General features: G+C 37.8%; 8 non-coding genes and 28 pseudogenes across 8 annotated transcripts; all 36 read left to right on the top strand.

Moving 5' to 3' along the window:
- The first annotated feature begins 12 nt into the window (after positions 1-12).
- Positions 13-131, top strand: LOC148436564 (5S ribosomal RNA; annotated as a pseudogene).
- Positions 132-246: 115 nt separating this feature from the next.
- Positions 247-365, top strand: LOC148436563 (5S ribosomal RNA; annotated as a pseudogene).
- A 116-nt stretch (positions 366-481) lies between these two features.
- On the top strand, positions 482-600 carry LOC148436562 (5S ribosomal RNA; annotated as a pseudogene).
- Positions 601-716: 116 nt separating this feature from the next.
- On the top strand, positions 717-835 carry LOC148436561 (5S ribosomal RNA; annotated as a pseudogene).
- A 115-nt stretch (positions 836-950) lies between these two features.
- Positions 951-1,069, top strand: LOC148436560 (5S ribosomal RNA; annotated as a pseudogene).
- Positions 1,070-1,185: 116 nt separating this feature from the next.
- Positions 1,186-1,304, top strand: LOC148436559 (5S ribosomal RNA; annotated as a pseudogene).
- Positions 1,305-1,891: 587 nt separating this feature from the next.
- On the top strand, positions 1,892-2,010 carry LOC148436558 (5S ribosomal RNA; annotated as a pseudogene).
- Positions 2,011-2,126: 116 nt separating this feature from the next.
- LOC148436557 (5S ribosomal RNA) lies at positions 2,127-2,245 on the top strand (annotated as a pseudogene).
- Positions 2,246-2,361: 116 nt separating this feature from the next.
- Positions 2,362-2,480, top strand: LOC148436556 (5S ribosomal RNA; annotated as a pseudogene).
- Positions 2,481-2,596: 116 nt separating this feature from the next.
- Positions 2,597-2,715, top strand: LOC148436555 (5S ribosomal RNA; annotated as a pseudogene).
- Positions 2,716-2,831: 116 nt separating this feature from the next.
- Positions 2,832-2,950, top strand: LOC148436554 (5S ribosomal RNA; annotated as a pseudogene).
- Positions 2,951-3,066: 116 nt separating this feature from the next.
- LOC148436553 (5S ribosomal RNA) lies at positions 3,067-3,185 on the top strand (annotated as a pseudogene).
- A 116-nt stretch (positions 3,186-3,301) lies between these two features.
- Positions 3,302-3,420, top strand: LOC148436552 (5S ribosomal RNA). The gene has a single exon (XR_015876222.1). It is a non-coding gene; the product is annotated as a 5S ribosomal RNA (ribosomal RNA).
- Positions 3,421-3,535: 115 nt separating this feature from the next.
- Positions 3,536-3,654, top strand: LOC148436551 (5S ribosomal RNA; annotated as a pseudogene).
- Positions 3,655-3,770: 116 nt separating this feature from the next.
- LOC148436550 (5S ribosomal RNA) lies at positions 3,771-3,889 on the top strand. Its single transcript, XR_015876221.1, has one exon. It is a non-coding gene; the product is annotated as a 5S ribosomal RNA (ribosomal RNA).
- A 116-nt stretch (positions 3,890-4,005) lies between these two features.
- On the top strand, positions 4,006-4,124 carry LOC148436549 (5S ribosomal RNA; annotated as a pseudogene).
- A 115-nt stretch (positions 4,125-4,239) lies between these two features.
- LOC148436548 (5S ribosomal RNA) lies at positions 4,240-4,358 on the top strand (annotated as a pseudogene).
- Positions 4,359-4,474: 116 nt separating this feature from the next.
- On the top strand, positions 4,475-4,593 carry LOC148436547 (5S ribosomal RNA; annotated as a pseudogene).
- A 111-nt stretch (positions 4,594-4,704) lies between these two features.
- LOC148436546 (5S ribosomal RNA) lies at positions 4,705-4,823 on the top strand (annotated as a pseudogene).
- Positions 4,824-4,939: 116 nt separating this feature from the next.
- Positions 4,940-5,058, top strand: LOC148436545 (5S ribosomal RNA; annotated as a pseudogene).
- A 115-nt stretch (positions 5,059-5,173) lies between these two features.
- On the top strand, positions 5,174-5,292 carry LOC148436544 (5S ribosomal RNA). The gene has a single exon (XR_015876220.1). It is a non-coding gene; the product is annotated as a 5S ribosomal RNA (ribosomal RNA).
- Positions 5,293-5,408: 116 nt separating this feature from the next.
- Positions 5,409-5,527, top strand: LOC148436543 (5S ribosomal RNA). Its single transcript, XR_015876445.1, has one exon. It is a non-coding gene; the product is annotated as a 5S ribosomal RNA (ribosomal RNA).
- Positions 5,528-5,643: 116 nt separating this feature from the next.
- LOC148436542 (5S ribosomal RNA) lies at positions 5,644-5,762 on the top strand (annotated as a pseudogene).
- A 115-nt stretch (positions 5,763-5,877) lies between these two features.
- Positions 5,878-5,996, top strand: LOC148436541 (5S ribosomal RNA; annotated as a pseudogene).
- A 116-nt stretch (positions 5,997-6,112) lies between these two features.
- Positions 6,113-6,231, top strand: LOC148436540 (5S ribosomal RNA; annotated as a pseudogene).
- A 351-nt stretch (positions 6,232-6,582) lies between these two features.
- On the top strand, positions 6,583-6,701 carry LOC148436539 (5S ribosomal RNA; annotated as a pseudogene).
- Positions 6,702-6,817: 116 nt separating this feature from the next.
- On the top strand, positions 6,818-6,936 carry LOC148436538 (5S ribosomal RNA; annotated as a pseudogene).
- A 115-nt stretch (positions 6,937-7,051) lies between these two features.
- LOC148436537 (5S ribosomal RNA) lies at positions 7,052-7,170 on the top strand (annotated as a pseudogene).
- Positions 7,171-7,286: 116 nt separating this feature from the next.
- LOC148436536 (5S ribosomal RNA) lies at positions 7,287-7,405 on the top strand. The gene has a single exon (XR_015876340.1). It is a non-coding gene; the product is annotated as a 5S ribosomal RNA (ribosomal RNA).
- A 116-nt stretch (positions 7,406-7,521) lies between these two features.
- On the top strand, positions 7,522-7,640 carry LOC148436535 (5S ribosomal RNA; annotated as a pseudogene).
- Positions 7,641-7,756: 116 nt separating this feature from the next.
- Positions 7,757-7,875, top strand: LOC148436534 (5S ribosomal RNA; annotated as a pseudogene).
- Positions 7,876-8,221: 346 nt separating this feature from the next.
- On the top strand, positions 8,222-8,340 carry LOC148436533 (5S ribosomal RNA). Its single transcript, XR_015876444.1, has one exon. It is a non-coding gene; the product is annotated as a 5S ribosomal RNA (ribosomal RNA).
- A 116-nt stretch (positions 8,341-8,456) lies between these two features.
- Positions 8,457-8,575, top strand: LOC148436532 (5S ribosomal RNA). The gene has a single exon (XR_015876218.1). It is a non-coding gene; the product is annotated as a 5S ribosomal RNA (ribosomal RNA).
- Positions 8,576-8,690: 115 nt separating this feature from the next.
- On the top strand, positions 8,691-8,809 carry LOC148436531 (5S ribosomal RNA; annotated as a pseudogene).
- Positions 8,810-8,925: 116 nt separating this feature from the next.
- LOC148436530 (5S ribosomal RNA) lies at positions 8,926-9,044 on the top strand. The gene has a single exon (XR_015876432.1). It is a non-coding gene; the product is annotated as a 5S ribosomal RNA (ribosomal RNA).
- A 115-nt stretch (positions 9,045-9,159) lies between these two features.
- On the top strand, positions 9,160-9,278 carry LOC148436529 (5S ribosomal RNA; annotated as a pseudogene).
- The last annotated feature ends 48 nt before the right edge of the window (positions 9,279-9,326 follow it).

Below are 9,326 nucleotides of genomic sequence, written 5' to 3'. Positions count from 1 at the left end.
ATGCTTTTGCACACCTACAGCCAAACCACAGTGGACATGCCCAATCTCGTCTGATCTTGGAAGCTATGCAGTGTTGAGCCTGGTTAGTACTTGGATGGGAGACCAGCTGGGAATACCAGGAGCTGTAGGTAATTTTATACTGCCATAACATTCTTTTCTATTATATTTTACATTTAATTTTACAACTTATCATTGAAATTACTTGAGTTAAGAAGTAAAAGAGGTCTAAAGTTAATGTTTTTGAGCACCTACAGCCAAACCACACTGGACATGCCCAAGCTCGTCTGATCTTGGAAGCTATGCAGTGTTGGGCCTGGTTAGTACTTGGATGGGAGACCACCTGGGAATACCAGGTGCTGTAGGTAATTTTATACTGCCATAACATTCTTTTCTATTACATTTTACATTTAATTTTTTCAACTTATCAATGAATTTACTTGAGTTAAGAAGTAATAGCGGTATAAATTGAAAGCTTTTGGGCACCAACAGCCAAACCACACTGGACATGCCCAATCTCGTCTGATCTTGGAAACTATGCAGTGTTGGGCCTGGTTAGTACTTGGATGGGAGACCACCTGGGAATACCAGGTGCTGTAGGTAATTTTATACTGCCATAACATTCTTTTCTATTACATTTTACATTTAATTTTTTCAACTTATCAATGAATTTACTTGAGTTAAGAAGTAAAAGAGGTCTAAAGTTAATGGTTTTGAGCACCTACAGCCAAACCACACTGGACATGCCCAATCTCGTCTGATCTTGGAAGCTATGCAGTGTTGGGCCTGGTTAGTACTTGGATGGGAGACCACTTGGGAATACCAGATGCTGTAGGTAATTTTATACTGCCATAACATTCTTTTCTATTACATTTTACATTTCATTTTTCAACTTATCATTGAATTTACTTGAGTTAAGAAGTAAAAGAGGTCTAAAGTTAATGTTTTTGAGCACCTACAGCCAAACCACACTGGACATGCCCAATCTCGTCTGAACTTGGAAGCTATGCAGTGTTGGGCCTGGTTAGTACTTGGATGGGAGACCACCAGGGATTACCAGATGCTGTAGGTAATTTTATACTGCCATAACATTCTTTTCTATTACATTTTAAATTTAATTTTTTCAACTTATCAATGAATTTACTTGAGTTAAGAAGTAATAGAGGTCTAAAGTTAATGTTTTTGAGCACCTACAGCCAAACCACACTGGACATGCCCAATCTCGTCTGATCTTGGAAGCTATGCAGTGTTGGGCCTGGTTAGTACTTGGATGGGAGACCACCTGGGAATACCAGGTGCTATAGGTAATTTTATATAGCCATAACATTCTTTTCTATTACATTTTACATTACATTTTTTCAACTTAGCAATGAATTTACTTGAGTTAAGAAGTAAAAGAGGTCTAAAGTTAATATTTTTCAGCACCTATAGCCAAACCACACTGGACATGCCCAATCTCGTCTTATCTTGGTAGATTATGCAGTGTTGGGTAAGGTTAGAACTTGGATGGGAGACCACCTGGGAAAACCAGGTGCAGTAGGTAATTTTATACTGCCATAACATTCTTTTCTATTACATTTTACATTTAATTTTTTCAACTTATCAATGAATTTACTTGAGTTAAGAAGTAATACAGGTCTAAAGTTATTGTTTTTGAGCACCTACAGCCAAACCACACTGGACATGCACAATCTCGTCTGATCTTGGAAGCTATGCAGTGTTGGGACTGGTTACTACTTGGATGAGAGACTACCTAGGAATCCCAGGTGCTGTAGGTAATTTTAAACTGCCATAACATTCTTTTCTATTACATTGTACATTTAATTTTTTCAACTTATCAATGATTTTACTTGTGTTAAGAAGTAAAAGCGGTCTAAATTTAATGCTTTTGAGCACCTACAGCCAAACCACAGTGGACATGCCCAATCTCTTCTGATCTTGGAAGGTATGCAGTGTTGGGCCTGGTTAGTACTTGGATGGGAGACCACCTGGGAATACCAGGAGCTGTAGGTAATTTTATACTGCCAGAACATTCTTTTCTATTACATTTTACATTTAAATTTTTCAACTTATCAATGAATTTACTTGAGTTAAGAAGTAATAGAGGTCTAAAGTTAATGTTTTTGAGCACCTACTGCCAAACCACACTGGACATGCCCAATCTCGTCTGATCTTGGAAGCTATGCAGTGTTGTGCCTGGTTAGTACTTGGATGGGAGACCACCTGGGAATACCAGGTGCTGTAGGTAATTTTATGCAGCCATAACATTCTTTTCTATTACATTGTACATTTAATTTTTTCAACTTATCAATGAATTTACTTGAGTTAAGAAGTAAAAGAGGTCTAAAGTTAATGTTTTTGAGCACCTACAGCCAAACCACACTGGACATGCCCAATCTCGTCTGATCTTGGAAGCTATGCAGTGTTGGACCTGGTTAGTACTTGGATGGGAGACCACCTAGGAATCTAAGGTGCTGTAGGTAATTTTATACTGCCATAACATTCTTTTCTATTACATTTTACATTTCATTTTTTCAACTTATCAATGAATTTACTTGAGTTAAGAAGTAATAGAGGTCTAAAGTTAAAGTTTTTGAGCACCTACAGCCAAACCACACTGGACATGCCCAATCTCGTCTGATCTGGGAAGCTAAGCAGTGTTGGGCCTGGTTAGTACTTGAATGGGAGACTACCTAGGAATCCCAGGTGCTGTAGGTAATTTTATACTGCCATAACATTCTTTTCTATTACATTTTACATTTAATTTTTTCAACTTATCAATGAATTTACTTGTGTTAAGAAGTAAAAGCGGTCTAAATTTAACGCTTTTGAGCACCTACAGCCAAACCACAGTGGACATCCCCAATCTCGTCTGATCTTGGAAGCTATGCAGTGTTGGGCCTGGTTAGTACTTGGATGGGAGGCCACCTGGGAATACCAGGAGCTGTAGGTAATTTTATACTACCATAACATTCTTTTCTATTACATTTTACATTTAATTTTTTCAACTTATCAATGAATTTACTTGAGTTAAGAAGTAATAGAGGTCTAAATTTAATGCTTTTGAGCACCTACAGCCAAACCACACTGGACATGCCCAATCTTGTCTGATCTTGGAAGCTATGCAGTGTTGGGCCTCGTTTGTACTTGGATGGGAGACCACCTGGGAATACCAGGTGCTGTAGGTAATTTTAGACAACCAAAACATTCTTTTCTATTACATTTTACATTTCATTTTTTCAACTTATCAATGAATTTAATTGAGTTAAGAAGTAAAAGAGGTCTAAAGTTAATGTTTTTGAGCACCTACAGCCAAACCACACTGGACATGCCCAATCTCGTCTGATCTTGGAAGCTATGCAGTGTTGGGCCTGGTTAGTACTTGGATGGGAGACCACCTGGGAATACCAGGTGCTGTAGGTAATTTTATACTGCCATAACATTCTTTTCTATTACATTTTACATTTCATTTTTCAACTTATCATTGAATTTACTTGAGTTAAGAAGTAAAAGAGGTCTAAAGTTTATGTTTTTTAGCACCTACAGCCAAACCACACTGGACATGCCCAATCTCGTCTGAACTTGGAAGCTATGCAGTGTTGGGCCTGGTTAGTACTTGGATGGGAGACCACCTGGGATTACCAGGTGCTGTAGGTAATTTTATAGTGTAATAACATTCTTTTCTATTACATTTTAAATTTAATTTTTTCAACTTATCAATGAATTTACTTGAGTTAAGAAGTAATAGAGGTCTAAAGTTAATGTTTTTGAGCACCTACAGCCAAACCACACTGGACATGCCCAATCTCGTCTGATCTTGGAAGCTATGCAGTGTTGGGCCTGGTTAGTACTTGGATGGGAGACCACCTGGGAATACCAGGTGCTGTAGGTAATTTTATGCAGCCATAACATTCTTTTCTATTACATTTTACATTTAATTTTTTCAACTTATCAATGAATTTACTTGAGTTAAGAAGTAAAAGACGTCTAAAGTTAATGTTTTTGAGCACCTACAGCCAAACCACACTGGACATGCCCAATCTCGTCTGATTTTGGAAGCTATGCAGTGTTGGACCTGGTTAGTACTTGGATAGGAGACCACCTAGGAATCCCAGGTGCTGTAGGTAATTTTATACTGCCATAACAGTCTTTTCTATTACATTTTACATATAATTTTTTCAACTTATCAATGAATTTACTTGAGTTAAGAAGTAAAAGAGGTCTAAAGTTAAGGCTTTTAGCACCTACAGCCAAACCACACTGGACATGCCCAATCTCGTCTGATCTTGGAAGCTATGCAGTGTTGAGACTGGTTTGTACTTGGATGGGAGACTACCTAGGAATCCCAGGTTCTGTAGGTAATTTTATACTGCCATAACATTCTTTTCTATTACATTTTACATTTAATTTTTTCAACTTATCAATGAATTTACTTGAGTAAAGAAGTAAAAGAGGTCTAAAGTTAATGTTTTTGAGCACCTACAGCCAAACCACAGTGGACATGCCCAATCTCGTCTGATCTTGGAAGCTATGCAGTGTTGGGCCTGGTTAGTACTTGGATGGGAGACCACCTAGGAATCCCAGGTGCTGTAGGTAATTTTATACTGCCATAACAGTCTATTACATTTTACATTTAATTTTTTCAACTTATCAATGAATTTACTTGAGTAAAGAAGTAAAAGAGGTCTAAAGTTAATGTCTTTGAGCACCTACAGCCAAACCACACTGGACATGCCCAATCTCGTCTGATATTGGAAGCTATGCAGTGTTGGGCCTGGATAGTACTTGGATGGGAGACCACCTAGGAATCCCTGGTGCTGTAGGTAATTTTATATAGCCATAACATTCTTTTCTATTACATTTTACATTTAATTTTTTCAACTTATCAATGAATTTACTTGAGTTACGAAGTAATAGAGGTCTAAAGTTAATGCTTTTGTACACCTACAGCCAAACCACAGTGGACATGCCCAATCTCGTCTGATCTTGGAAGCTATGCAGTGTTGGGCCTGGTTAGTACTTGGATGGGAGACCACCTGGGAATACCAGAAGCTGTAGGTAATTTTATGCTGCCATAACATTCTTTTCTATTATATTTTACTTTTAATTTTACAACTTATCATTGAATTTACTTGAGTTAAGAAGTAAAAGAGGTCTAAAGTTAATGTTTTTGAGCACCTACAGCCAAACCACACTGGACATGCCCAATCTCGTCTGATCTTGGAAGCTATGCAGTGTTGGGCCTGGTTAGTACTTGGATGGGAGACCACCTGGGAATACCAGGTGCTGTAGGTAATTTTATACTGCCATAACATTCTTTTCTATTACATTTTACATTTAATTTTTTCAACTTATCAATGAATTTACTTGAGTTAAGAAGTAATAGCGGTATAAATTTAATGCTTTTGGGCACCTACAGCCAAACCACACTGGACATGCCCAATCTCGTCTGATCTTGGAAACTATGCAGTGTTGGGCCTGGTTAGTACTTGGATGGGAGACCACCTGGGAATACCAGGTGCTGTAGGTAATTTTATACTGCCATAACATTCTTTTCTATTACATTTTACATTTAATTTTTTCAACTTATCAATGAATTTACTTGAGTTAAGAAGTAAAAGAGGTCTAAAGTTAATGGTTTTGAGCACCTACAGCCAAACCACACTGGACATGCCCAATCTCGTCTGATCTTGGAAGCTATGCAGTGTTGGGCCTGGTTAGTACTTGGATGGGAGACCACCTGGGATTACCAGATGCTGTAGGTAATTTTATACTGCCATAACATTCTTTTCTATTACATTTTACATTTCATTTTTCAACTTATCATTGAATTTACTTGAGTTAAGAAGTAAAAGAGGTCTAAAGTTAATGTTTTTGAGCACCTACAGCCAAACCACACTGGACATGCCCAATCTCGTCTGATCTTGGAAGCTATGCAGTGTTGGGCCTGGTTAGTACTTGGATGGGAGACCACCAGTGATTACCAGATGCTGTAGGTAATTTTATACTGCCATAACATTCTTTTCTATTACATTTTAAATTTAATTTTTTCAACTTATCAATGAATTTACTTGAGTTAAGAAGTAATAGAGGTCTAAAGTTAATGTTTTTGAGCACCTACAGCCAAACCACACTGGACATGCCCAATCTCGTCTGATCTTGGAAGCTATGCAGTGTTGGGCCTGGTTAGTACTTGGATGGGAGACCACCTGGGAATACCAGGTGCTATAGGTAATTTTATATAGCCATAACATTCTTTTCTATTACATTTTACATTACATTTTTTCAACTTAGCAATGAATTTACTTGAGTTAAGAAGTAAAAGAGGTCTAAAGTTAATATTTTTCAGCACCTATAGCCAAACCACACTGGACATGGCCAATGTCGTTTGATCTTGGAAGCTATGCAGTGTTGGGAATGGTCAATACTTGGATGGGAGACCACCTGGGAATACCAGGTGCTGTAGGTAATTTTATACTGCCATAACATTCTTTTCTAGAACATTTTACATTTAATTTTTTCAACTTATCAATGAATTTACTTGAGTTAAGAAGTAAAAGAGGTCTAAAGTTAATGTTTTTGAGCACCTACAGCCAAACCACACAGGACATGCCCAATCTCATCTGATCTTGGAAGCTATGCAGTGTTGGGCCTGGTTAGTACTTGGATGGGAGACCACCTGGGAATACCAGGTGCTGTAGGTAATTTTATACTGCCATAACATTCTTTTCTATTACATTTTACATTTAATTTTTTCAACTTATCAATGAATTTACTTGAGTTAAGAAGTAATAGAGGTCTAAAGTTAATGCTTTTGCGCACCTACAGCCCCACCACACTGGACATGCCCAATCTTGTCTGATCTTGGAAGCTATGCAGTGTTGGGCCTGGTTAGTACTTGGATGGGAGACCACCTGGGAATACCAGGAGCTGTAGGTAATTTTATACTGCCATAACATTCTTTTCTATTATATTTTACATTTAAATTTACAACTTATCATTGGCTTTACTTGAGTTAAGAAGTAAAAGAGGTCTAAAGTTAATGTTTTTGCGCACCTACAGCCAAACCACACTGGACATGCCCAATCTCGTCTGATCTTGGAAGCTATACAGTGTTGGGCCTGGTTAGTACTTGGATGGGAGACCACCTGGGAATACCAGGAGCTGTAGGTAATTTTATACTGCCATAACATTCTTTTCTATTACATTTTACATTTCATTTTTTCAACTTATCAATAAATTTACTTGAGTTAAGAAGTAATAGCGGTATAAATTTAATGCTTTTGGGCACCTACAGCCAAACCACACTGGACATACCCAATCTCGTCTGATCTTGGAAACTATGCAGTGTTGGGCCTGGTTAGTACTTGGATGGGAGACCACCTGGGAATACCAGGTGCTGTAGTTAATTTTATACTGCCATAACATTCTTTTCTATTACATTTTACATTTAATTTTTTCAACTTATCAATGAATTTACTTGAGTTAAGAAGTAAAAGAGGTCTAAAGTTAATGGTTTTGAGCACCTACAGCCAAACCACACTGGACATGCCCAATCTCGTCTGATCTTGGAAGATATGCAGTGTTGGGACTGGTTTGTACTTGGATGGGAGACTACCTAGGAATCCCAGGTTCTGTAGGTAATTTTATACTGCCATAACATTCTTTTCTATTACATTTTACATTTAATTTTTTCAACTTATCAATGAATTTACTTGAGTAAAGAAGTAAAAGAGGTCTAAAGTTAATGTTTTTGAGCACCTACAGCCAAACCACAGTGGACATGCCCAATCTCGTGTGATCTTGGAAGCTATGCAGTGTTGGGCCTGGTTAGTACTTGGATGGGAGACCACCTAGGAATCCCAGGTGCTGTAGGTAATTTTATACTGCAATAACAGTCTATTACATTTTACATTTCATCTTTTCAACTTATCAATGAATTTACTTGAGTAAAGAAGTAAAAGAGGTCTAAAGTTAATGTCTTTGAGCACCTACAGCCAAACCACACTGGACATGCCCAATCTCGTCTGATAAAGGAAGCGATGCAGTGTTGGGCCTGGATGGTACTTGGATGGGAGACCACCTAGGAATCCCTAGTGCTGTAGGTAATTTTATATAGCCATAACATTCTTTTCTATTACATTTTACATTACATTTTTTCAACTTATCAATGAATTTACTTGAGTTAAGAAGTAATAGCGGTATAAATTTAATACTTTTGGGCACCTACAGCCAAACCACACTGGACATGCCCAATCTCGTCTGATCTTGGAAACTATGCAGTGTTGGGCCTGGTTAGTACTTGGATGGGAGACCACCTGGGAATACCAGGTGCTGTAGGTAATTTTATACTGCCATAACATTCTTTTCTATTACATTTTACATTTAATTTTTTCAACTTATCAATGAATTTACTTGAGTTAAGAAGTAAAAGAGGTCTAAAGTTAATGGTTTTGAGCACCTACAGCCAAACCACACTGGACATGCCCAATCTCGTCTGATCTTGGAAGCTATGCAGTGTTGGGCCTGGTTAGTACTTGGATGGGAGACCACCTGGGAATACCAGGTGCTGTAGGTAATTTTATACTGCCATAACATTCTTTTCTATTACATTTTACATTTCATTTTTCAACTTATCATTGAATTTACTTGAGTTAAGAAGTAAAAGAGGTCTAAAGTTAATGTTTTTGAGCACCTACAGCCAAACCACACTGGACATGCCCAATCTCGTCTGAACTTGGAAGCTATGCAGTGTTGGGCGTGGTTAGTACTTGAATGGGAGACCACCAGGGATTACCACGTGCTGTAGGTAATTTTATACTGCCATAACATTCTTTTCTATTACATTTTAAATTTAATTTTTTCAACTTATCAATGAATTTACTTGAGTTAAGAAGTAATAGAGGTCTAAAGTTAATGTTTTTGAGCACCTACAGCCAAACCACACTGGACATGCCCAATCTCGTCTGATCTTGGAAGCTATGCAGTGTTGGGCCTGGTTAGTACTTGGATGGGAGACCACCTGGGAATACCAGGTGCTGTAGGTCATTTTATGCAGCCATAACATTCTTTTCTATTACATTTTACATTTCATTTTTCAACTTATCATTGAATTTACTTGAGTTAAGAAGTAAAAGAGGTCTAAAGTTAATGTTTTTGAGCACCTACAGCCAAACCACACTGGGCATGCCCAATCTCGTCTGATCTTGGAAGCTATGCAGTGTTGGGCCTGGTTAGTACTTGGATGGGAGACCACCAGTGATTACCAGATGCTGTAGGTAATTTTATACTGCCATAACATTCTTTTCTATTACATTTTAAATTTAATT

The sequence above is a fragment of the Taudactylus pleione genome, unplaced genomic scaffold (assembly GCF_031769625.1).
Source record: "Taudactylus pleione unplaced genomic scaffold, aTauple2 ptg001778l, whole genome shotgun sequence".
Taxonomy (NCBI): domain Eukaryota; kingdom Metazoa; phylum Chordata; class Amphibia; order Anura; family Myobatrachidae; genus Taudactylus; species Taudactylus pleione.
Note: the sequence above shows the minus strand (reverse complement) of the source record. Positions and strands in the feature narration are given on the sequence as shown.